Source organism: Manis pentadactyla, chromosome 7, assembly GCF_030020395.1.
Source record: "Manis pentadactyla isolate mManPen7 chromosome 7, mManPen7.hap1, whole genome shotgun sequence".
In the NCBI taxonomy this organism is placed as follows: Eukaryota; Metazoa; Chordata; class Mammalia; order Pholidota; family Manidae; genus Manis; species Manis pentadactyla.
The window spans coordinates 144,885,977-144,913,178 of record NC_080025.1 but is presented as its reverse complement, the minus strand read 5'-3'; the positions used below and the strand labels follow the sequence as shown (position 1 = coordinate 144,913,178).

The 27,202-nt window shown below is 38.4% G+C and overlaps 1 protein-coding gene and 1 long non-coding RNA gene across 23 annotated transcripts in view; one reads left to right on the top strand and one right to left on the bottom strand.

Annotated features, from left to right (window-relative positions):
- LOC130684328 (uncharacterized) overlaps window positions 1-10,000 on the bottom strand; it is a 60,172-nt gene extending 50,172 nt beyond the window's left edge. Inside the window, exon 1 of the long non-coding RNA XR_008998585.1 lies at window positions 6,905-10,000. This is a non-coding gene — a long non-coding RNA (uncharacterized LOC130684328). The remainder of the gene's footprint in view (window positions 1-6,904) is intronic.
- KMT2C (lysine methyltransferase 2C) overlaps window positions 1-27,202 on the top strand; it is a 295,862-nt gene that overhangs the window by 56,369 nt on the left and 212,291 nt on the right. The window lies entirely within an intron of this gene.

Here is a 27,202-nt window from a genome sequence, read left to right as displayed (position 1 = left end):
TTGGATTGAAACTCACATCAGAACTTACTACTTTTTTCAGTGAAACTTAGTTTTGAGTGTTGGCACCCAGTTCTAATTACCAGGCAGATAGCTTTTTCTACTGACTTGTAATCAAACCTTAACATTTTAAAAATGGCAATCCTAGACTACCTTTTTTTTTTTTTTCAGGGAGATAGGAGCAGGATGGAGGTAGAGAGGAAGCATGTAAAATTTTCTTTTTTCAAGTAATTACTAGATTCAAAGTGACTGGGTTATTTTGAACCATATGAAATTGCTTTTTTAAAAAGGATCAAATGGTCAGGTATTGGTCATTTTAGGAGGTTCAAAATAGTTTATTTACTTTTTTCAATTCATACAGGAAGCCCTAACTCCCCTAACTCAAGGAAGGTGACATAGGTAAACTGATGCCGTGTAGGGGGAAGCCCAGTTAAAGGTCAAACGTCGGTTCAAGGCTCTGTTACTAGAGCAGGAAGCAGGATAAAGACTGTATTACACTTTATATCTTTTCCTAATCATGTTTTTTTTTTCAAAGTGTGACTTCATTTTTAGACATATTTTGATTTTGAATTTTCAAACTATCAGAAGTTTTCTCAGGTTAAACAAGCAGGTTAAAAAATGTTTTAAAGCCAAGTATAATTTACTTTGAATGCTTGCCTTGCCATTTTGGATTACCTTTATCAGTCTTGCCCCAATTTTGTTAACGTGGGTAATGAAATTTTCTTTCCCATTTCACTATTGTACAGTTGTTTAAAACTCTAGGTTAAGGAACATTTATCTTAATATACTGTAATTACAATAACTACCTTTGGGCTTTTGATGTATGTCATTTTGATGAATGTGATATAATTGTATATTAATGAATCTAGAACAGTGCTTAGGACACAGTGAAGTCCTTGATAAATGATACTTGATTTTGAATTGCTTTTTTCTCTGAAAGGGTCTGAAGCATTTGAAGAAAGCCCAAAGACTAAAATAGTCCCCAAACATTATAAAGTTCGAACCCAAAATGAGAACTTTAAAAAAATATAATACATTGTTTCCTGATATAATCCCAGGTATCCTTCAGGTTAAACTAAATTTCACAAAAAGAATGTGCTTGATTAACTTACAAAAATTCCCTGATTAGAATATACTTATTTGTGTGTGCATTTAAATGTTTTAAAGTAGGTTTTCTTAGAGATGTATAAACACATATATATCCGTATATATGATTGAAATTGATCAGACAATATGTTCATTAAAAGTGCTACAGTTTTTTTCCCCAACTTAGATGCTTCATTACATATCATGGTAATATGGATTTGAGTTTGATCATTTTACATTAATGTAAATCATAGATATATTTTTATTTGGAAGTATACATGCTCATTATAAATTCATACTCTAACAAAAGGTATAAATCACAAGCTCAGTTCTACTCCCTAGAGGTAATCACTGGGAAATTTCTTTGTTTCCAGACGTTTTTCATCTGTAGACAGGAGATGTGTGTGCATTGAAATGGAATTATGCTATAAACACTGTTCTGTAACTTCTTTTGTTTCACAGTATATCTTATACATCTTTTTCATAAGTCCATCTTGATTAATAATGTAGGTGCAGTTCAGTGATTGAAATAAAGTGTTTTTTAAAATCATGTTACATAATTGTCAGTAAATAGGGATGGTTCAGGTAAAATCAAATAGGAAAATTTGGATAAAAAATTATGATTTGTACTATATGGCTGTTTTCAAGGGTAAGGAAGTATGGTCTCGTATACATGACATTTTAGAAATATCTAACTCTGATATGTCTCTTGTCTATTGTAAAACCCCTCTTAAATGCATGAGCAAAACCAAAAGTTTCTGTCATGACTGCCCTTGTACTGCTCACCATGTAACTTATTCAATATGTAAGAATTTGTTCTCCATGTAAGAACTTGTTCGTTATGCTTCAGAAGATTGGAGACTGACGAAAATTAGGCTTGGGGTGGATTAATGATTGTGCATTGAGCATTGACTCCCCTATACAGAATTTTATTGTTGTTAACAACCATTTGATCAATAAATATGAGAGATGCCCTCACAACAACAAAAAAAAGTGTCAATTTGAGTAGCTCTCAAAAAAACTCAAACTTCTAAGTCCGATTTCCCTATTTTCTTTTATCAACTTATTTTTAGAACTGTTTTAGATTCACAAAATTATTACGAAGATAGTTCTGTTATACCCTACATCTAGTTTCTCTGTTAAGAACATCTTATAATAGCCCCTACTACATTTTTGTGTGCATATTCCATCCAAATAATCCTGGATATCACGTTAATTAACATACATATATTTTTAAGTGCCAGCATTCTTTTACTAATTTTATGCTGGTATTCTTGAAACAATTTGGAAAGAAAATACAATGAAAGTAAAAACAGATGTGGGGAGCTTCTTTCTATCATTCTATAAAAATCATCTGGCTCTCTTTTTTTTTTCTCTAGTCAAAAATACCCTATATTTTAATCCCCAGTCCTCTTACTGACCATCCTATAGTCATCACTGGTAATAGCATTCTCTAGCTCATCAAAGCTCTAAAACACACAGTATTTTTCTCCTTCTGGTCATTCGCTATGAATTTTTTCTTTATACTATAGTTCAAATGTGTCCCTTTTCTTTTTTTACTTTATCATTCCCATAGTGACCTCTATTGTATGAAAATAAGACAAAACCAAGTGAGTTCCACCTACCCCCAAATCCAGCTATGCCAGAAAACAAGATGGGTTCTGTCAGGCTAACAAGCACAAAAGGAAGTTGGTCAGGTATTGACAGGAGACCACACAGGTATTGTGTGCCCTGGGAAAACCACACTCTCATCCACTCTCCAAAGCCCACTCAGTTCCTGTTGTTTCCTTGCCAATCAGTTCCTGTTGTGTTCTTACCAATGCTGCAAAAACAGACCATAACTGGGAAGTTACTTGTATTAACCAATCAGAACCAAAGCAAACAAGTTTGCATCCCTCATTTGTGTCAATGCACCTGAGTGGGAACTTGGGTGAGAACTTTTATAATAAAAATGACCTTCTCTCTTGTGCTTTTGGTTCATAGCTGGAGACTACACCTCTCTTGTTTGCAAACTGACCCCCTTTTTTCTTTTGCAATAAAGTTCTCCTTAATCAGAAAAAAAAAAACAAAAAACCCCTCTTAAACTTTTGGGGGCCCTGTCTATATCTTTCTGCTTTAAGATAACACTGTTCTGTAGTTATTCTTCTGAGAGATTAAAGTGATTTTTTAGGTATACAAACATATATTAAATGTGTCCACTGTAAATTAGAAATCCTGGTTTCACTTACTTATCTTTTGATCTTAGAAGACATTTAATAGCCTGAGCTCTGTATTAAGTCAATATTGGTTCAGATCCCAGATATACCACTTAATAATTGTGTGACCATGATCCTTTCCATGCTTCAGTTTTTCTGTCTGTTAAATGAGGAGTAATGGTTGTTATGATAGGTCCATAACAAGTAGTAGTTAGTTGAAGTTATGTCAGCTGCTGTAACAGATAAACCCTGAAATCTCCAGGGCTTAAGATAGTAACAGTTTATTCTACTGGGACTCTAGCAAATCTTCAACACATGACTTCTAAGATTGCCCTGGGTATTGATACCCTCCTGGCAGATGGGGGAGGCAACGGTGCAGGGTTGCGTGGAGGTTTTTTGGGTAGGGCTTGGGAGTAGAGAAGAGGTAGCCATCACTTTTGCCCACATTTTGTGCCCAGGACTCAGACACATGGAAGCGAAGTTGGGAAATGTAGTCTAGCCACATGCCCAGGAGGAAAGGGAATATACTGTAAGTACTCAGCCCAGAAGATGGTTCTAAGGTGGTTGTTCAGCAAGTCACTTCACCTCTTGGGGGGGTCTGTTTCCAGGTGTAAAGTGGGGAGGGTGGTGATGAGGAGGGGAACAGTTAACATTTATTGAGAACTTCTGTGAAGCACTGTTTTAGGAGAACTATTATAACTGTATTAATTCATCTAATTCTACAAAAGTTTTCAGAAGTAAAGACTTTTACTATCCTTTTATTTTTTTTTTTTTAACATCTGAGGACACTAAGGCACAGAGCCATGGAGCCGGGACTCGGTCTCAGGTAGTGTTCACCACAGGGTCTGTGCTTTTGATGCCCTGCTCGAAGTCCCACGCCAAGGCGCTGCACTTAACATCCTGTGCTGCTGTGTCCCAACTTCTCTTAGTGTCTCTTCTTTAGCAAAGGTGGTCTTTGTGGTGAAATAATTTCTTTCAGGTTGCTGCCGCCTTCATTTATGATCTTTTTTTCCTTCCCTCCATTTGCCCTGGTATTCATTAGATCACTCTTTTTCCCTTTCCACCTGTTTTTTAAAAAACTTTCTATTATGGAAAATTTGTCCATATACAAATGTGTAGAGATTAGGTATCCCTAACTTTTTGAAAGTTCACATCACACCACTTTGCTTTTACAAAAGACCTACATTAGTACCTGTTTCACTAACTGAAAGAAATCTGAAGAGGATTCTCATTTTGCAAAAAGAGGCAGAAAGCAAAAAGAAAAGCACATTCGGTGTTTGCTTTGTTCTGAGGATTTTACAGAGGCAGCATGCACCTCACTTCGAGCAGCAAGCTCTTTCCCTTGACAACTCCCAGCATCTCAGCAACCCACCTCCATTGCTTTAAAATGTGTCTGTGAGTATCTGCTTTACCATCTCGATCTATTTTGTGCATCCATGAGCAGGACATGTCGTAAAGTACCTGTAAAGGCTACAAGAAGAGGTATTTTGTGCCTGGGAGCACTCAGACTTTTTCCCATATAATTAATGGTTATTGCTTCTTTGGTTTATGCCTTTTTAGCTTGCCAAAGCTTTCATAGGAGCACTGTGTGGACAGTGGGGGAAAGAAACATGTAATGAGCCCCTAAGTACCTATCCCCTAAGCTTAAACAATTGCCAACACATGGCCAGTCTTTTTACATTTATACTGTGACCCTTTTCTTTCTTCCATTATTTGAAACAAATTTCAGGTATAATGTAATTTCATTTATAAATATTTGAGAAGGTATCTGTAAACAGTAAAGACTTACAAAAATAAACACCATTCTACTTGAAAAAATTAACAGTTAAGTCCATAATATCAAATATTCAGTGTTCAGAATGAGGTGTCTCAATTAAAAAAAAGTTTGTTTTGAGTCAGAATATGAATAAGCTCACACATTGTGATGAAGTCCTTTTTTAATTTAGAGGTTACTAGTCTCCCCCTAACCCCTCCTTTTTTTGCAGTTTGTTAAAGAAGCGAGTCATTTATCCTGTGGAATTTCCCAATTTCTGGATTTTGCTGATTTTATCCCTAAGGTTTAACATGTTTCTCTGTACTTTGTATTTCCAAATAAGTAATTGGAGCTAGAGGCTTAATGAGATTCAGGTTCAATTTTATTTTTCATGCCTGTTGCTTATGTGAGGGTGCACTCTTTCATCAGGAGACACACGTATCTTGTTGTCTCTCTTTTGTGGTACTTGTAGCTATTGATGACCAGTGCCTTCATCTATTGATTCATTAGGGGTTGTATAATGATGATGTTCTGATTCTGTTATTCCTTAATTTATTAGCTGGAATATTTTTTATAAAGAGAAAAATCCCCCTAACCTATTATTTGGTTGCTTCATATTACAGTTTATGTAGGAAAGGCAGGATAAATGTTTGATTCTTTCTTTACCCGTTTGCAGTGTAATCAGTTGGTTCACGAGTGTTTCCCAACTGTGGTGAATATGTTTTTCTTACTCTTATTTTCTTTCGTATTAGTCAGTGTCAGGAAGGTATCTGGACATCCATAAAGGCGAGCCTGTCCGCAGAGACGCTGGCTGGTGGTGGGACAGTACAGTCGGCAGAGGCAGTGCACACTGCGGGTGCCTTGAAGGTCAGGGAAGGACTCCAGTTGATCTCGAAATGGGGTTTGAAGGTTGAATAATAGTTGGCTTCTTTTGGTGGGGGTAGAGGTTCCTTTCCATGTAAGGCCAGAACCCATATAAAGTTACCATTACTTTACTTTTGTACATACTGAAGCCACATAAGTTACCATTCCATGGAGTGTGCTTGCTGTAAGAGTATCTAGATGAGGCTGCAGAGGTAGTATGGATTTTAAGTCAATTTAAGGAGTAGCTTTGATTTAACTTTGAAGGCCATGGAGAGACATTGAAAGATTTTGTTCAGGTGAATGACATAAAATACACATCTTCTGAAGGTAAGTCCGCAGCACTGTGTTGAGTGAGTCATGGTGCTCTTTTCCTAAACTGCTTATACAGATTTGATCTTCTTTCTTGGTATTACTCCTTGGCACCTCTCCCCTCTCCCCCCACCCCCCCTCCCAGACCTGCTCCTCTCCCCTCACATGCACGTGCGCATGTGCGCGCACCCACACCCCGACCCTGGAGGGGTGACTGGCAGGGCTAGAAAGGAGGCTGTCTGAAAAGCAGTTGGTGGTTGGGATCTGCCAGCTGCACAGCATGTCCGTAGTGGGTACAGGAGCAGTGGTGGCAGTAGTTGTAGGTGAGTCGCAAGCACTGACTATCACCCTAGGCACTATTCTCAGCCTGCTCTTAACCCCACTGTACAGATGAGCAATGCAGAAATTAAGGGCCTGCCTCAAGGCCGTATCTCCAGTAAGTGGCAGAGGAGGCTGCAGCCTAAGCATGCGGCCTGTGGAGCTCATGCCCAAAGTGCCCCACTAGATTGCCTCTTGTTTGTTCATGCTTTGTGCCCAGTGCACTGAAGCCTGTCCCCATAGCACGTGTCATGTAATCGCTGACCTGCCAGGGTTTCCTGGTCTCCCGTATTCCCCCTTACCGTTTTAAAAAAAATGTTTATTAAGGTATTATTGATATACACTCTTATGAAGGTTTCACATGAAAAAACAATGTGGTTACTACATTTACCCATATTATCAAGTCTCCACCCATACCCCAGTGCAGTCACTGTCCATCAGTGCAGCAAGATGCTACAGATCCACTATGTCCCTTCTCTGTGCTACACTGTTCTCCCCGTGATCCCCCACACCATGTGTACTAAACATCATACACCTCAGTCCCCGTCTCCCTCCCTCCCCACCCACCCTCCCACACCCCTCCTCTTTGGTAACCACTAGTCCCTTCTTGGAGTCTCTGAGTCTGCTGCTATTTTGGTCCTTCAGTTATGCCTCATTTGTATACTCCATAAATGAGGGAAAACATTTGGCACTTGTCTTTGTCCACCTGGCTCATTTTACTGAGCATAATATCCTCCAGCTCCATCCATGTTGTTGCAAATGGTAGGATGTATTTCTTTCTTAGGGCTGAATAGTATTCCATTGTGTGTATGTACCACATCTTTATCCATTCATCTACTGATGGACACTTAGGTTGCTTCCATATCTTGGCTATTGTAAAAAGTGCTATATAAACATAGGGGTGCATCTGTCTTTTTGAGTCTGAAAAGTTGTATTGTTTGGGGAAATTCCAAGGAGTGGGATTCCCAGGATAAATCGTATTTCTGTTTTTAGTTTTTTGAGGAACCTCCTTATTGCTTTCCACAATGGTTGAACTAGTTTACATTCCCACCAGCAGTGTAGGAGGGTTCCCCTTTCTCCGCATCCTCGCCAGCATTTGTTTTTCTTAGTCTTTTCGATGCTGGCCATCCTTACTGGTGTGAGGTGATATCTCATTGTGGTTTTAATTTGCATTTCCCTGATGATTAGTGATGTGGAGTATCTTTTCATGTGCCTGTTGACCATCTGAAATTCTTCCTTGGAGAACTGTCTCTTTATATCGTCTGCCCATTTTTTAATCGGGTTATTTGCTTTTTGGGTGTTGAGGTGTGTGAGTTCTTTATATATTTTGGATGTTAACCCTTTGTTGGATATGTCATTTACAAATATATTCTCCCATACTGTAGGATGCCTTTTTGTTCTATTCATGGTGTCCTTTGCTGTACAGAAACTTTTTAGTTTAATGTAGTCCTATGTGTTCATTTTTGCTTTTGTTTCCTTGTTCGAGGAGATGGGTTCAGGAAGAAGTTGCTCATGCTTATATTCAGGAGATTTTTGCCTATGTTGTCTTCTGAGAGTTTTATGGTTTCATAACTTACATTCAGGTCTTTGATCCATTTTGAGTTTACTTTTGTGTATGCAGTTAAACAATAATCCAGTTTCATTTTCTTACATGTAGTTGTCTGGTTTTGCCAACACCAGTTGTTGAAGAGGCTGTCATTTCCCCATTGTATGTCTGTGACTCCTTTATTGTATATTAATTGACCATATATAGTTGGGTTTCTATCGGGGCTCTCTAGTCTGTTCCATTGGTCTATGGGTCTGTTCTTATGCCAGTACCAAATTGTCTTGATTACTGTGACTTTGTAGTAGAGCTTCAAGTCGGGGAGCATAATCCCCCCTGCTTTATTCTTCCTTCTCAGGATTGCTTTGGCTATTCAGGGTCTTTTGTGGTTCCATATGAATTTTAGAACGATTTGCTCTAGTTCATTGAAGAATGCTGTTGGTATTTTGATAGTGATTGCATTGAATCTGTAGATTGCTTTATGCAGGATGGCCACTTTGACAATATTAATTCTTCCTATACATGAACACGGGATATGTTTCCATTTGTTGCTGTCTTCTTTAATTTCTCTTAAGAGTGTCTTGTAGTTTTCAGGATATAGATCTTTCACTTCCTTGGTTAGGTTTATTCCTAGGTATTTTATTCTTTTTGATGCAATTGTGAATGGAATTGTTTCCTGATTTCTCTGTTAGTTCATCGTTAGTGTATTGGAATGCAACAGATTTCTGTGTATTAATTTTGTACCCCGCAACTTTGCTGAATGCAGATATTAGATCTAGTAGTTTTAGAGTGGATTCTTTAGGGTTTTTTTATGTACAGTATCATGTCATCTGCAAACAGGGACAGTTTGACTTCTTCCTTACCAATCTGGATACCTTTTATTTCTTTGTGTTGTCTGATTGCCATGGCTAGGACCTCCAGAACTATGTTGAATAGAAGTGAGGAGAGTGGGCATCCTTGTCTTGTTCCCGATCTTAAAGGAAAAGCTTTCAGCTTCTCATTGTTAAGTATTATGTTGGCTGTGGGTTTGTCATATATGGCCTCTATTATGTTGAGGTACTTGCCCTCTCTAGCCATTTTGTTGAGAGTTTTTATCATGAATGGATGTTGAATTATGTCGAATGCCTTTTCAGCATCTATGGAGATGATCATGTGGTTTTTGTCCTTTTTGTTGATGTGGTGGGTGTTCATAGATTTTCTAATATTATACCGTCCTTGTATTCCTGGAATAAATCCTACTTGATCATGATGGATGATCTTTTTAATACATTTTTAAATTTGATCTCCTAATATTTTGTTGATATTTTTGCATCAATGTTCATGAGGGATATTGGTCTGTGATTTTCTTTTTTTGTGGTGTCTTTGCCTCATTTTGGTATTAGAGTGATGCTGGTCTCATAGATGAGTTCGGAAGTTTTCCCTCTTCTTTTACTCTTTGGAAAACTTTAAGGAGAATGGGTATTAGGTCTTCACTAAATGCTTGATAAAATTCAGCAGTGAAGCCATCTGATCGAGGGGTTTTGTTCTTAGGTAGTTTTTTGATTACCAATTCAATTTCATTGCCCATAGTTGGTCTGTTCAGATTTTCTGTTTCTTCCTGGCTCAGCCTTGGAAGGTTGTATTTTTCTAGAAAGTTGTCCATTTCTTCTAGGTTATCCAGTTTGTTTGTTGGTATATAATTTTTCATAGTATTCTCTGGTAATTCTTTGTATTTCTGTTGTGTCCGTAGTGATTTTTCCTTTCTCATTTTTGATTCTGTTTATGTGTGTAGACTCTCTTTTTTTCTTGATAAGTCTGGCTAGGGGTTTATCTATTTTGTTTATTTTCTCAGAGAACCAGCTCTTGCTTTCATTGATTCTTTCGATTGTTTTATTCTTCTCAATTTTACTTATTTATGCTCTAATCTTTATTATGTCCCTCCTTTTACTGACTTTGGGCCTCATTTGTTCTTTTTCTAGTTTATTAATTGTGAGTTTAGAAGGTTCATATGGTGGGATTGTTCTTTCCTGAGGTAGGCCTGTATTGCAATATACCTTCCTCTGAGCATGGCCTTTGCTGTATCCCACAGATTTTTGTGTTGTTGAATTATTGTTGTCATTTGTCTCCATATATTGCTTGATCTCTGTTTTTATTTGGTCATTGATCCATTGGTTATTTAGGAGCATGTTGTGAAGCTTCCATGTGTTTGTGGGATTTTTCATTTTCTTTGCATAATTTATTTCTAGTTTCATACCATTGTGGTCCAAGAAACTGGTTGGTACAATTTCAGTCTTTCTGAATTTACTGAGGCTCTTTTTGTGGTCTGGTATATGGTCTATTCTTGAGAATGTTCCATGTGCACTTGAGAAGAATGTGTATTCTGCTGCTTTTGGGTGTAGAGTTCTGTAGATGTCGGTAGGTCCATCTGTTCCAATGTGGTGTTCAGTGCCTCTGTCTCCTTACTTATTTTCTGTCTCGTTAATCTGTCATTTGGATTGAGTGGAGTGTTGAAGTCTCCTAGAATGAATGCATTTCATTCTATTTCCCATTATATCTGTTAGTATTTGTTTCAGATATGTAGGTGCTCCTGTGTTGGGAGCCTAGGTATTTATAATGGTTATATTTTCTTGTTGGATTGACCCCGTAATCATTGTGTAATGTCCTTCTTTGTCTCCTGTGACTTTTTTTGTTTTGAAGTCTATTTTGTCTAATACAAGTTCTACAACTCCTGCTTTTTTCTCCCTATTATTTGCATGAAATATATTTTTCCATCCCTTCAATTTTAGTCTGTGTATGTGTTTGGGTTTAAAGTGAGTATCTTGTAGGCAGCATATAGATGGGTCTTGATTTTTATCCATTCAGTGACTCTGTGTCTTTTGATTGGTGCATTCAGTCCTTTTACATTTAGGGTGATTATCGATAGGTATGTACTTATTGCCATTGCAGGCTTTATATTTGTGGTTACCAAAGGTTCAAGGTTAACTTTCTTACTATCTAAGAGTCTTACTTAAGTCAGTTAATATGCGAGTACACAGTCTAAAGGTTCTTTTTTTCTCCTCCTTTTTCTTACTCCAGCATACTTTATATATTAGGTATCATATTCTGTACTCTTTGTTTATCCCTTGATTGACTTTGGGGATAGTTGATTTAATTTTGCATTTGCTTAGTAATTAACTGTTCTACTTTCTTTACTGTGGTTTTATTACCTCTGGTGACAGCTATTAAACCTTTGGAACACTTCCATCTATAGCAGTCCCTCCAAAATACACTGTAGAGATGGTTTGTGCAAGTTAAATTCTCTCAGCTTTTGCTTATGTGGAAATTGTTTAATCCCTCCTTCAAATTTAAATGATAATCTTGCCAGATAATGTATTCTTGGTTCAAGGCCCTTCTGTTTCATTGCATTAAATACATCATGCCACTCCTGTCTGGCCTGTAAGGTTTCTGCTGGGAAGTCTGATGATAGCCTGAAGGGTTTTCCTTTATATGTGATCTTATTTGTCTCTCTGGCTGCTTTTAATAGTCTGCCTTTATCCTTGATCTTTGCCATTTTAATTACTATATGTCTTGGTGTTGTCTTCCTTGGGTCCCTTGTGTTGGGAGATCTGTGCACCTCCATGGCCTCAGAGACTGTCTTCTTCCCCCAACTGGGGATGTTTTCAGCAGTTACCTCCTCAAAGACACTTTCTATCCCTTTTTCTCTCTTCTTCTTCTGGTACCCCTATAATGCAAATACTGTTCCATTTGGATTGGTCACACAGTTCTCTGAATATTCTTTCATTCTTAGAGATCCTTTTTTCTCTCTGTGCCACATCTTCTTTGTATTCCTCTTCTCTGGTTTCTATTTCATTCATCGGCTCCTCCACCATATCTCATCTGCTTTTAATACCCTCCATTGTGCTCTTCAATGGTTGTATCTCTGACCGGAATTCATTCGTGAGTTCTTGAATATTTTTCTGTACCTCCATGAGCATGTTAATGATTTTTGTTTAGAAATCCCTTTCAGGAAGATTCATGAGGTTGATTTCATTTGAATCTTTCTCAGGTGTTGTATTCATAATTTTACCCAGGTTCCTTTGGTGTTTCATATTTGATATATGGCGCCCTCTAGTGCCCAGAAGTTCTACTCTGTAGAGCTGCTCAGTCCCTGAAGCAATGTCAGAGGTCGTAGGGGAGCATTATTGGTGCCTGTGTGGAGGAAAGAGCAGTTTCCTGCTTCCTGGCTGCTATGCCTGTCTCCCCTTCAGATCTAGTGGGCCGAGCACACAGGTATAAGCCTCTGTGCTTTGCATTTGTTGTTGCTGTAGATGGGGCTTCCCTCTGGCTGGCCTAACACCATGGATGGGTTTGCCAGTTTGCAAGCCAGGTGGGACTGGCTTGGAGAAAGGCGCAGTAGGCTGAGTATCATGGAGGGGTACCTTGGAGCTGTGTAGCCAGCCAGGGAGCTGGAGCACCTGGAGATGCTGAAAGCTCCCAACCTGCTGGGCAGAGTGCACCCATACAATTTGTCTACCTGTCCTTTTTCCTGAGCAGTAAAGATGAGCATAAAGGGGTAAGCTCTATGCAATCCTTACCCCTTTATCAGCCCTCTGCTGTTAGGAAGTCTCTCAGATTGCCTGCCTTTCTTTTGTCCCAGAGCAGCAGGGTTTGGATCCCTGCTTTCCACAAGCAGCTGGAATCTCAGTTTGTCCAAATATTCTGCCTGGTTTAACTTTACAACCTCCTAATCATGAGATACCATGACTCCCAGAGCAGATCTCCGGAGTTAGGTATTCAGCAGTCCCAGGCCTCCACTCCCTCCCTGCTCCGTTTCTCTTCCTCCCAGAGGTGAGCTGTGGTAGGGGAAGGGCTTAAGTCCTGCTGGGCCATGGCTTTGGTATGTTACCCTGTTCCATGAGGTTTATTCCTTTGTCCAGGTGTATGCAGTTTGGCACAGTCCTCTTTACTGTTGCTCTTTTCAGGATTAGTTGTATTAATTTAATTTTCGTTATTATATGCTGTTTTAGGCAGAAGTCTCTGTCTCACCTCTCACACCGTCATCTTTAATTCTTCTCTCTCTATTCCCCCTTCTTTTATATTAGTGTTTCCTAGGGTTTCTGGGGCAGTGGCCACCATCTTAATGTTTACAAACACTTAATGGTATATGTATTTTATACACATACACACACAAATTATATGTACATGTGTAAAAACATTTAGACAAAGTAGAAAGTACAATATATAAAAATATATAAAATAAGGATATGGAATCATATTATTTAGATTTTTTTTTCCGTTAGGAGGATGGTCATAAAAAGACTTCCATGTCAATAAGCAGAGTACATAGGATTTTAGTATCTGCAGTGTATTACATTACTTAAATGATTCAGTTGAATAGTCTTTTCTTGTTGGACATGGAAGTTTTTTTTTTTTCTTTAATCTTTGAGAGTCAGAAACAATGTGCAGATGAATATTCTTACAACTAAACCTTTGTACACTTTAGTATTTACTCATAAATCCCCAGGTGGAATTCCTAGGCCAAAGGGTATATAGATTTGGCAGACTTTAGATATTGACAAATATTACTATAGCATAATTTATACTCTTACATCAATTTATACTCTTACCAGTAATAATATGGGTATACCTGTTTACCTATTCTTAAAACTTTAAAAGATCATTGAAGATTGGTTTGGGAATGCAAATATCTGGCTTGCCTGGCATTCAGCTGACAAACCAATCAATCATAATTTTAGCTGTCTGAATATAAAAGAGAACTAGTAAAAATGAAATGACATATTCATTGTCAAGATGTCCTGTGGGCCACAGGTATGGGGTGGGGTGGGATGGGACAGGTGGTAGGGCAGGAAAGAAGACTGTGTTATGGTGTTGTGAGAATTGTTTGAAAAGATGGGATATTTGAAGAGTAAGATGAGTTCAGAAAGGTAGAAAGGCAAGTAGGGGATGTTCTAAATAAGGACAGGGAGGCAAGGTGGTATCTCATAAAAAAAGCTGTGGGCTATCAGGATTTTCTTTGAACTAACCCTTACTACTATTCTGAGTTGAAGGCATATCTTTTATCTGAATGAAGCCTAAGTGGCTTTTGATTTCTTTGATCTGAAAAGGTTGTTTATATGCAACAGAAGAACTCATTTTGCTAAAAAAGGATTTTCCTGAGCGGAACAGTGGGAAAAGGAATTGGAAAGGTGGATTATGGCCGGTTGTTGAAAGAAGGCCTTGAATGCTAAGCTTCAGGAATTGGGTTTTTATTTGTTATTTTGTAGGTAACCTAAAGGGATTTTGAGCAGGTGAGAAATGCAGTGTTGTTGAGTAAGATAGCTCCGGAGGGAGGGAGACACAGACATGCCACGAACTCCAGAGAAAATACTGAGTAAAATACTTCAGATGATGGCACTGGGAATGGAAGGGAATACTTTGGGATGTGAGGTGTTACATGGAAAGAAATGGCAAAATCTGCTTTGGGGGCACAAAAGGAAAAGGGATAAATCGAACATTACTTAAAGCTGTTAGCCTGTTTTTGAGAGCGGATGTCAAGAGAGGAAGACAGTATTATTTCTTAAAATTTTGTAAAATAAGCATAGCTTATAAGAATTTTTAAAGCCAAATCTCAAGATTCATGGTATGTGTGGCTCTACTTGCCTGATTATTAAAATGGTGTTATGCATTTCTAAGGCCTCTATTTCAGAAGAGAAATGGGAGAAAACAGAAGTAACGTGTTCCAACGGTTACTTAGGAAGAGATGGAGACTGTGCTGCTCTAGAGCAGGGCTTCTCATCCTAGGCACTGCTGACATTTTGGGCTGACTAATTCCTTGTTGTGGGGGGCTGCGTTGGGCATCGAGGGATGTTTATCAGCATCCCTGGACTCTACTCACTAGATGGCTTCAGACATGGCCAGTTATCCTGGCGGAGGGAGGGTCACAATTGTCCTCCTCTATTGAAGTTGAGAACCACTGCTCTGCAGTACAGAACTAGGACTTATTAAGAAAAACAGTTGCCATGCCTAGAACAGTGCCCAGCACGTACATACCAGCTCTCAAATGTTTGTTGAATAAATGAACAATCAGATTTTAGCTTTGCATTAAAAACAGAACAAAAGTTGGTGACTGTTCAAACCACTTTACCACAGGGTGGGTGTCCATTGAGCAGTTCTTTTGAGGCTCATTTTCTAATGTGGATTACTGCAATGATGAGGTTAGTTTTTTTCCCAATGTTAATTGGTTCTTACTTTTTTTTTTTGCTGTAAAACTAAGGGCATCTCTGCTGAATTTTGTTCAAATTTCATAACTTTGCATTCAAGGCCTTTCCATATCCTTGGTCTGTTTTACCTGTCAACACTTAATTTTTTCTCTTCTGAATATGGCTGAATTTTATCCTTGCCTGTAGCTACTCAAGCCATTCTTGCTACCTGAATTGCTTTCCTCTTCTCCCTTTCCCCACTTCCTTCCTTTCCTATTTTCTGGTCTAAAAGCCCACCAGTCCTTCTTTGTGAAGTCCTTAGTGGTCTGTCTTGTCTCAGCTAATCTGTTTGCTTTCACTGCACTAGAGACATTCTCTTGTGTATTTCCCATGTACACATTCCTTAAGTTCAATGCATAGCTCCTATTCTCACTTGTATCTCTGTCCGGGAGTTTTTGTTACGTGCTGTGCATTGTCTAAAGTAGAGGCTGGATGTCTTGCATGGGATGTTACAGGAGTTCTTTCATTGGTAACATTCCTGCTAATTTCAAGATTTTATGATTTTACTTCAGATATACTTTTAGTGTAATACATTTATGATCAAGTAGTAAATAAGTGTTTCTGAAAACTTTTTATTACGGAGTTTTAAACATACATAAAAATAGATTTTTAATATTAAATGCTCCATGTTCCCATCACCTAGTTTGAACAGTATCCCCTTGTGGACAATCTATGTGTTTTATCTGTGCTGTCACTCCCTTTCTCTTTTCTCCCCTCCTTTGTTATTTTGAAACAAGTTCTAGTTTACAAGTTATCAAATATTTTAGTATGTAACTAGGTTTTTTTTTTTCTTTTAACACTTCTGCAAAATGTTTTGGCTCAACTGGTTCAACTGAGAGAATGGGAAGATAGAGCTTAGAAGCTGCTCAGTAAGTGGCCATGAAAGAAGTTTCATTGTTGTCATGAAGGCCTCGGATTGAGGGGGTGGATGGGAGATTAGGAAGGCAGTGTGTGGGTTCTTTCTAGAAAATAGGCTATGAAAGGAGTAGTTCAGGAGAGATTTCTTTGAATAGAGATAAACTGAATTACTTTTATGTATTTGATTTAATTGCTAGTTTGTATTGTTTCACTGAAATTGAAAGTAGAGCACAGAAAAACGAAGGTGCAGTCCCATAAAGCCCCTGGACTTAAGACTTAATATACTAAGGAAAATACTTGTTTCAGAGGGAAGAAAATATTGGAACTTGAGTGTTATTTGGGTTGCATGGTTCTTAATTAGTGTTTCATATTAACTTGTTAAGGGACATAACCTGAGACTGGGAAGTAGATAGCCAGATGTAAATCTAGAATTGGGTACGAAATGAATAAACATCTGAATATCCACTTTGTACAAAGAAAGCTTCTGGCAGGTTCTGGGCAGGGTGGGAAGCCCGAAAGAAACATGTCTGCCTTATGGAGCTTACAGTCTAGATAGGAAACAAATAGTAAAAAGAAAGAAAGAAAGGAAAAAAACATTGCTTAAAGAACTAATTAACAAATCACAGTTTAATGATAATGAAAGGCATCTGTAAAAGAATTAAGGTAGGACACGATAACACAAAGTTGAATAGGCCTTGGGAGCAGAAGAGGAGACATTTAGCCACCAACATTTTCAAAGTCCATATTTAAGGATTGGAAGAATCTGGGATATTTGAAGTAGTAAGAGATTCCTTTTTAAGTTCTTTAAATTGTGAAATTTCATGTTCCTTTCTTCTGTGTGTATTTTTACACACAATATATAGTTTAGTCTAAAAAATAACAAGCATTTGTGGTACTACATTATAGTTTAAGAAACAGAATATTACCCAATATTCTTTGAAGTTCCAAAATGCCCCTCCCTGGCCACATCCCTCCTCTGGCTCCTGAGTAATCACTCTGAAGGTTGTGTTTAACGTTTTCTTGATTCAGTATGTAACTAGGTATTTTTTTTGCATGACTTCTGCAAAATGTATTCTTAGGTTTTTTTTAGCTTTTGAATTTTATTTTTTAAATTGAGGTGCATACCTATTTACAGTAGCCAACATATGGAAGCAACCTAAGTGTCCATCAGTAGGTGGATGGATAAAGAAGAGGTGGTACATATACACAATGGAATACTATTCAGCCATAAGAAACAAATCCTACCATTTGCAACAACATGGATGGAGCTAGAGGGTATTATGCTCAGTGAAATAAATAAGGCAGAAAAAGACAAATGTCAAATGATTTCCCTCATTTATGGAGTATAACAACAAAGCAAAACTGAAGGAGCAAAAAATTTGCTGTTTTTTATTCAAGAAGGGACTAGAGGTTACCAAAGGGGATGGTGGGTAGGGAGAGGGAGAGGGGGATTGAGGGGTATTATGGTTAGTTCACATGGTATGTATGGGTTCATGGGGAAGACAGTGTAGCACAGAGAAGATAAGTAGTGACTCTGTGGCATCTTACTACACTGATGGACGGTGACTGCAGTGGGGTATGGGGGGGACTCAATAATATGGGTGAATGTAGCAACCACATTAAAAAATTTTTTTAAAATTTTGATTTCGTTAATGTGCAATTACTTGAACATTATGGTTACTAGACTCCCCCTATTGTCATGTCCCCCCTGCCCACATACCCCATTGCAGTCACTGTCCATCAGCATAGTAAGATGCTATAGAATCACTATTGTCTTCTCTGTATGTACTGCCTTTCCCGTGTCCCCCCAACCCCCGCTAAATTACATGTGTTAATGGTAATGCTCCCTTTCCCCCCTTATCCGTCCCTTCCCACGCATCCTCCCCAGTCCCTTTCCCTTTGGTAACTGTTAGTCCATTCTTGGGTTCTGTGAGTCTGCTGCTGTTTTGTTCCTTCAGTTTTTTCTTTGTTCTTATACTCCACAGATGAGTGAAATCATTTGATACTTGTCTTTGTCCACCTGGCTTATTTCACTGAGCATAATACCCTCTAGCTCCATCCATGTTGTTGCAAATGGTAGGATTTGTTTTCTTCTGGTGGCTGAATAATATTCCATTGTGTATATATACCACCTGTTCCTTATCCATTAAACTACTGATGGACACTTAGGTTGCTTCCATTTCTTGGCTATTGTAAATAGTGCTGCAATAAACATAGGAGTGTATCTGTCTTTTTCAAACTGGGCTGCTGCACTCTTAGGGTAAATTCCTAGGAGTGGGATTTTTGGGTCAAACAGTATTTCTATTTTGAGTTTTTTGAGGAACCTCCATACTGCTTTCCACAATGGTTGAACTAATTTACATTCCCACAAGCAGTGTAGGAGGGTTCCCCTTTCTCCATATTCTCGCCAACATTTGTTGTTTGTCTTTTGGATGTTGGCCATCCTAACTCGTGTGAGGTGATACTTCATTGTGGTTTTAATTTGCATTTCTCTGACGATTAGTGATGTAGAGAGCATCTTTTCATGTGCCTGTTGGCCATTTGAATTTCTTCTTTGGAGAAGTGTCTGTTCAGCTCCTCTGCCTATTTTTTAGTTGACTTATTTGCTTTTTGTTTGTTGAGGTGCGTGAGCTCCTTATATAATTTGTATGTCAACCACTTATTGGATATGTCATTTATGAATATATTCACTCATATTGTAGGATGTCTTTTAGTTCTACTGATGGTATCCTTTGCTGTAACAGAAGCTTTTTAGTTTGCTATAGTCCCACTTGTTCATTTTTGCTTTTGTTTCCCTTGCCCAGGGAGATATGTTCATGAGAAGTTGCTCATGTTTATGTCCAAGAGATTTTTGCGTATGTTTTCTTCTAAGAGTTTTATGGTTTCATGACTTGCATTCAGGTCTTTGATCCATTTTGAGTTTACTTTTGTGTATGTGATTAGACGGCAATCCAGTTTCATTCTCTTTACATGTAGCTGTCCAGTTCTGCCAACACCTGCTGTTGAAGAGGCTGTCATTTCTCCATTGTATGTCCATGGCTTCTTTATCATATATTAATTGACCATATATGCTTGGGTTTATATCTGGGCTCTCTGTTCTCTTCCACTGGTCTATGGGTGTGTTCTTGTGCCAGTACCAAATTGTCTTGATTACTGTGGCTTTGTAGTAGAGCTTGAAGTCAGGGAGCATAATTCCCCCTGCTTTATTCTTCCTTCTCAGGATTGCTTTGGCTGTTCAGAGTCTTTTGTCATTTCATATGAATTTTAGGACTATTTGCTCTAGTTGAAGAATGCTGTAGGTATTTTGATAGTGATTGCATTGAATCTGTATATTGCTTTTTGCAGGATGGCCGCTTTGACAATATTAATTCTTCCTAGCCAAGAGCATGGGATGAATTCCATTTGTTAGTGTCCTCTTTAATTTCTCTTGAGTGTCTTGGAGTTTTCAGGGTATAGGTCTTTCACTTCCTTGGTTAGGTTTATTCCTAGGTATTTTATTCTTTTTGATGCTATTGTGAATGGAATTGTTTTCCTGATTTCTCTTTCTGCTAGTTCATCATTAGTGTATAGGAATGCAACAGATTTCTGTGTATTAATTTTGTATCCTGTAACGTTGCTGAATTCAGATATTAGATCTAGTAGTCTTGGAGTGGATTCTTTAGGGTTTTTTATGTACAATATCATGTCATCTGCAAACAAGGACAGTTTAACTTCTTCCTTGCCAATCTGGATGCCTTTTATTCCTTTGTGTTGTCTGATTACCGTGGCTACGACCTCCAGAACTATGTGGAATAAAAGTGGAGAGAGCGGACATCCTTGTCTTGTTCCCAATCTTAAAGGAAAAGCTTTCAGCTACTTGCTGTTAAGTATAATGTTGGCTGTGGGTTTGTCATATGTGGCCTTTATTATGTTGAGGTACTTGCCCTCTATACCCATTTTGTTGAGAGTTTTTATCATGAATGGATGTTGAATTATGACAAATGCCTTTTCAGCATCTATGGAGATGATCATGTGGTTTTTGTCTTTATTTCTGTTGATGTGGTGGATGATGTTGATGGATTTTCGAATGTTGTACCATCTTTGTATCCCTGAGATTAATCCCACGTGATCATGGTGTATGATCCTCTTGATGTATTTTTGAATTTGATTTGCTAATATTTTGTTGAGAATTTTTGCTTCTATATTCATGAGGGATATTGGTTTATAATTTTCTTTTTTTGTGGTGTCTTTGTCTGGTTTTGATATTAGAGTGATGTTGACCTTGTAGAAAGAGTTTGGGAGTATTCCCTCTTCTAGTTTTTGGAAAACTTTAAGGAGGATGAGTATTAGGTCCTCACTAAATGTTTGAAAAAATTGAGCAGTGAAGCCATCTGGTCCACGTGTTTTGTTCTTAAGTAGTGTTTTGATTACCAATTCAGTTTCGTCGCTGGTAATTTGTTCAGATTTTCTGTTTCTTCTTGGGTCAGCTTTGGAAGGTTGTATTTTTCTGAAAGTTGTCCATTTCTTCCAGGTTATCAGTTTGTTGGCATATAATTTTTCTTAGCATTCTCTGATAATTCTTTGTATTTCTGTAGTATCCATAGTGATTTTTCCATTGTCATTTTTGATTCTGTTTATGTGTGTAGACTCTCTTTTTTCCTTGATAAGTCTGGCTAAGGGGTTATCTATCTTGCTTGTTTTCTTGAATAACCATCTCCTGCTTTCATTGATTCTTTCTATTGTTTGATTCTTCTCAATTTTATTTATTTCTGCTTTAGTCTTTATTATGTCCTTTTTCTACTGACTTTGGGCCTCATTTGTTCTTCCTTTTCTAGTTTCATTAATTGTGAGTTTGGCTGTTCATGTGGGATTGTTGTTCTTTCCTGAGGTAGGCCTGTATTGCAATATATTTTCCTCTTAGCACGGCCTTCGTTGCATCCCACAGATTTTTGTGTTGTTGAATTATTGTTATTTGTCTCTATATATTACTTGATCTCTGTTGTTGTTTGGTCATTGATCCATTGATTATTTAGTAGCATGTTATTAATCCTCCATGTCTTTGTGGGCTTTTTCATTTTCTTTGTATAATTTATTTCTAGTTTCATACCTTTGTGATCTGAAAAGCTGATTGGTACAATTTCAATCTTTTTGAATTTACCAAGGTTCTTTTTGTGACCTAGTATATGATGTATTCTTGAAAATGTTTCATGTGCACTTGAGAATAATGTGTATCCTGTTGCTTTTGGATAGAGTGTTCTGTAGATGTCTGTTAGGTCCATCTCTTCCAATGTGTTGCTCAGTGCCTCTGTCTCTTTACTTATTTTCTGTCTGGTTGATCTGTCCTTTGGGGTGAGAGTTGTGTTGAAGTCTCCTAAAATGAATGCATTGCATTCTATTTCCCCCTTTAATTCTGTTAGTATGTCTTTGACATATGTAGGTGCTCCTGTGTTGGGTGCATAGATATTTATAGTAGTTATATCCTCTTGTTGGACTGATTTCTTAGTCATTATGTAATGTCCTTCATTGTCTCTTGTTACTTTTTTTGTTTTGAAGTCTATTTTATCTGATACAAGTACTGCAACTCTGCTTTTTTCTCCCTATTAGTTGTGTGAAAAACCTTTTTTCCATTCCTTTACTTTCAATCTGTGTATATGTCTTTGGGTTTGAAGTGAGACTCTTGTGGGCAGCCTATAGACGGGTCTTTTTATTTTTTAATCCATTTAGTGACTGTGTTTTTTAATTGGTGCATTAAACCATTTACATTTAGGGTGATTATCAGTAGGTATGTACTTATTACCATTGCAGGCTTCAGATTCGTGGTTTTCAAAGGTTCAAGAGTAGTTCCGTATTATCCAACAGTCTAATTTAACTCACTTGGTTTGCTGTTAGAAACAAAACCTAAAGGTTTTTTTTTTCCTCCTTTTTCTTCCTCCTCTATTCTTTGTATATTAGGTATCATGTTCTGTACTCTTTGTGTATCCCTATTTTCACTAAGGGGGTAGTTGATTTGATTTTGCATCTGCTTACTAATTAATTGTTCTACTTTCTTTACACTGTGGTTTTATTTCCCCTGGTGACAGCTATTTAGCCTTAGGAACACTTCCATCTATAGCAATCCCTCCAAAATTCAATGTAGAGGTGGTTTGTGGGAGGTAAATTCTCTCAGCTTTTGTTTATCTGAAAATCATTTAATCCCTCCTTCAAATTTAATGATAATCTTGCCTGGTAGAGTAGTCTTGGTTTGAGGCCCTTCTGTTTCACTGCATTAAGTATATCATGCCTCTCCTGTCTGGCCTGTAAGGTTTCTGCTCAGAAGCCTGATGATAGCCTGATGGATTTTCCTTTGTATGTGATATTTTTCTTCTCTCTGGCTGCTTTTAAAAGTCTGTACTTATCCTTGATCTTTGCCATTTTAAGTATTATATGTTTTAGTGTAGTCTTCCTTGGGTCCCTTGTATTGCGAGATCTGTGCACCTCCATTGCCTGAGACACTATCTCCTTCCTCTGATTGGGGAAGTTTTTAGCAATTACCTCCTCAAAGACACTTTCTATATCCCTTTTTATCTCTCTTCTTCTGGTACCCCTATAATGTGAATATGGTTGTGTTTGGATTGGTCACAGAGTTCTCTCAATATTTTCTCATTACATAGTTCCTTTTTTCTCTCTCTTCCTCTGCTTCTTTGTATTCCTCTTCTCTAATTTCTATTCCATTTAATGTCTCTTCTACAACATCTAATCTGCTTTCATATCCTTCCATTGTATGTTTCATTTCAGATATGTAATTTCTTTTTTTATTTTTATATATTTTTAGGGTATCTTTGATATACACTTTTATTAAGGTTTCACATGAAAAAAGGATGTGGTTACTACATTTACCCATATTATCAAGTACCCACCCATACCCCAATGCAGTCACTATCCATCAGTGCAGCAAGATGCCACAGATTCATTGCTTGCCTTCTCTGTGCTACACTGTTCAACCTGTGATCCCCCACACCATGTGTACTAAACATAATACCCCTCAATCCCCTTCTCTCTCCCTCCCCACACACACCCTCCCACACCCATTCCCTTTGGTAACCACTAGTTCATTCTTGGAGTCTCTGAGTTTGCTGCCATTTTGTTCCTTCAGTTTTGCTTCATTGTTATCCTCCACAAATGAGGGAAATCATTCAGCATTTGTCTTTCTTCGCCTGGCTTATTTCACTGAGCATAATGTCCTCCAGCTCCATCCATGTTGTTGCAAGTGGTAGGATTTGTTTCTTTCTTATGGCTCAATAGTATTCCATTGTGTATATGTACTACCTCTTCTTTATCCGTTCATGTACTGATGGACACTTAGGTTGCTTCCATATCTTGGCTATTGTAAAAAGTGCTGCAATAAACATAGGGATGCATATGTCTTTTTGAATCTGGGAAGTTGTATTCTTTGGGTAAATTCTAAGGAGTGGGATTCCCGGGTCAAGTGGTATTTCTATTTTTAGTTTCTTTGAGGAACCTCCATATTGCTTTCCACAATGGTTGAACTAGCTTACATTCCCACCAGCAGTGTAGGAGGGTTCCCCTTTCTCTGCATCCTCGCCAGCATTTGTTGTTCTTAGTTTTTTCAATGCTGGCCATCCTTACTGGTGTGAGATGATATCTCATTGTGGTTTTAATTTGCATTTCCCTGATGATTAGTGATGTGGAGCATCTTTTCATGTGCTTATTGGCCATCTGAATGTCTTCTTTGGAGAACTGTCTCTTCATATCCTCTGCCCATGTTTTAATTGGGTTATTTGCTTTTTGGGTGTTGAGGCATGTAAGTTCTTTATATTTTTTGCATGTTAACCCCTTGTTGGGTATGTCATTTACAAATATATTCTCCCATACGATAAGATCCCTTTTTGTTCTGTCGATGGTGTCCTTTGCTATACAGAAATTTTTTAGTTTGTTGTAGTCCCATGAGTTCATTTTTGCTTTTGTTTCCCTTTCTCGAGGAGATTCGTTCAGGAAGAAGTTGCTCATGCTTATTTATATTCAGGAGATTTTTGCCTATCTTGTCTTCTAAGAGTTTTATGGTTTCATGACTTGCATTCAAGTCTTTAATTCATTTCGAGTTTACTTTTATGTATGGCGTTAAACAATAATCCGGTTTCGTTCCTTTGCATGTAGCTGTCCAGTTTTTCCAACACCAGCTGTTGAAGAGGCTGTCATTTTCCCATTGTATGTCCCTGGTGTAATTTCTTAATGATTGAATCTCTGTCCTAAGTTTATCCATGAGTACTTGAATATTTTTCTGTACCTCCATGAGCATGTTTTTTATTTTTATTTTGAACTGTCTTTCAGGAAGATTGGTGAGTTCACTTTCACTTGGCCCTTTTTCTGTTGTTTATCTGCTTTTGTCTGAACCAGGTTCCTTTTGTGTTTCATATTTGTATGTGGTGCCCTCTAGTGCCCAGAAGCTCTGGTCTCTAGAGCTGCACAGTCCCTGGAGTGATATTGGTTGTCATAGGGGAGCGGCGCTCGTGCCTGCTGGGAAGAAAGCTGTTTTCTGTTTCCCCGCTGCAGCACCTGTCTCCACTGTCAAAAACAGTGTGCTCAACACATAGGTGTGAGTCTCTATGCTTTGTTTTTGTAGCAGCTGTAGGTGGGGCCTCACTTTTGCTGGCCTGTCACCAGGGCAGGTACTGCCTGTTTGTTATCCGGTGCTGGTGAGGAGGAAAGCGCAGCAGGCTGTGTATCACAGTGTGGGACGTTGGAGCTGGGTTGCCAGCTAGGGGCAAATGAGCACCTGAAGCTCATGAAAGTTCCCAGTCTGCTTGGCAGAGCGCCCCAGACAACCTCTGTCCACCTGTCCCTTCTCCAGAGCAGCAAACTCCGTCTAATCCCCACCCCTTCAGCAGCCCTCTCGCTGCTAGGAAGCCTCTGAGACCACCCAACTTTCCTTTGTCCCAAAGCAGGCAGATGTGGATCCCTTCAAAAATGGCTTGAATTTCAGTGTCTCCAAGTATTCCTCCTGTTTTAGCTTTTCAACCCCACTGATCTCCAGAGCACCATGCAGTGTAGGTTCATGCTCCCATAGCACATCTCCAGGGCTGGGTGTTCAGCAGTCCTAGGCTTCCACTCCCTCTCTCCTCTGTTTCTCTTCTTCCCGCCGGTGAGCTGGGGTCGGGGAAGGGCTTGGGTCCCACCGGATCAAGACCTTTTTTGTGAGGTCTGCTCTGTTCTCCTGTTGTATGCAGTCTGGTGCAGCCTTCTTCCTGTTGCTCTTTTGGGATTAGTTGTTTTAACTATATTTTTGTATTATATGTGGTTTTGGGAGTTGCTCTCTGTCTTACCTCTCATGCTGCCATCTTTAATCCTCCATTTCATTCTCTTCTCCAGTTGCTGGTCATATTTGTTTTTCTACTGAAAATTTAATTTAAATCTTTTAAAAATAACTACTGTATTAGTAATATTTTCTTTTACTGTAGTTGATATGCAATATTATATTGGTTTCAGGTATATAACACAGTGGTTCAGCAGTTCCACACATTATTAAATCTTCACCCCAATTAGTGTAGTTACTGTCTGTCAACATATAAAGATGTTACATAACCATTGGCTATATTATCTCTGCTGCACTTCTATCCCAGTGACCAACTTACATTATGATTGAGATTTTTGTTGTCCATCATCCCCCCTCACCCTCCTCACCAACCCACTCCAAACCCTCCTACATGTTAAACAGTCACTTCTCAGTGTCTTTCAGTCTGTTGCTGTTTTGTTTAGTTTTGTTTTAGATTCCACAAATAAGTGAAGCCATATGACATTTGTCTCTCTGTCTGGCTTATTTCACTTAGTATAATTCCCTCAGGGTCCATCCATGCTGTCCAAATGGGAGATTTCTGTCTTTTTTTTGACCAAATAATAATTCATTGTGTATATGTAACACATCATCTTTATCCATTCATCTATTGATGGACCCTTAAGTTGCTTTCATAACTTGGCTGTTGGAAATAATGTGGCTATAAATGTAGGGGTGCATATATCTTTTTGAATCAGGGATTTTATTTTTCTTTGGGTAAATTCCTAGAATTGGAATTACTGGGTGAAATGATATTTCTGTTTTTATTTTTTTGAGGCATCTCAATTATAGTTAAGTAGTTATCTCAATTGTAGTTATTATATCCATATTTTTTCTCTTGAGTTTTAGAACCATTGTATTAATGCATCAAAACATATATATAGAGTACCTGTCTAATCTCTGATGCTATTATGTGCTGGGAGTACAGTGGTGAATAGTACCAGCCCTCATGGAGATTACATTCTAGTCTGAGAGAGTAATAAAATAACAACTATATGTAATTTAATGTTGGGCATGCACAGGAGTGAATCAGGGACATGTATGGTGAGTGACAGGCCCTATTTTGTGGATATGCTGATAAGAAATCCTCTCTGAGGATGTTGCATTTCAGCAGAAACCTGCATGAAGGAAGCATGTGAATATCTGAGAGAAAAGTGCACTGGGTAGATGAATCCATAAATGTAAAGTCCCCAACGTGCAGTAGCTTTGGTGAGTTCATGAAAGAGCAAGGTGGCTAACCTAGGCGGTGATAATGAAAGGGATAGACGGCATGGATGAAAGGAAAGGAGGGGATGTGATCTCGACAGTCCAAGCAGGCTTATTCGTAAACCTGAGAGGGTCACCTCTGTCCTGGCCAGCAGAACAAAGGAATCAGAATCTCTAACAGGTCAAGAGGCTTTTTATGGCCTGGGTTATTGGCGGGCTTTTTGAGGGGAGGGTCAGGGGAAAGGTGGGCCTGTGGCTTGCTGACGTGTCCTCTGGAGAATGGTTGTAGCCTAGGTAAGATGACACCTGGGTCTCTCTGAGATGGTAGGTGGGCTTATTCGAAAGGCAGTACTCAGGTCTGGATTATATCAGACTGTGTAAGGAGGAAGATGTTCACATATGAAGTCAAAGGTTACCAGGACAGCCACAGCATGTAGGGACTTGTAGGACATTAAGACTTGGGTTTTATTCTAGTTGTGATGAGAAACCCATGAAGATTGAGAGGAAGAGAAGTGACCCGATTTGATTTAAGTTTAAAATGATCATTCA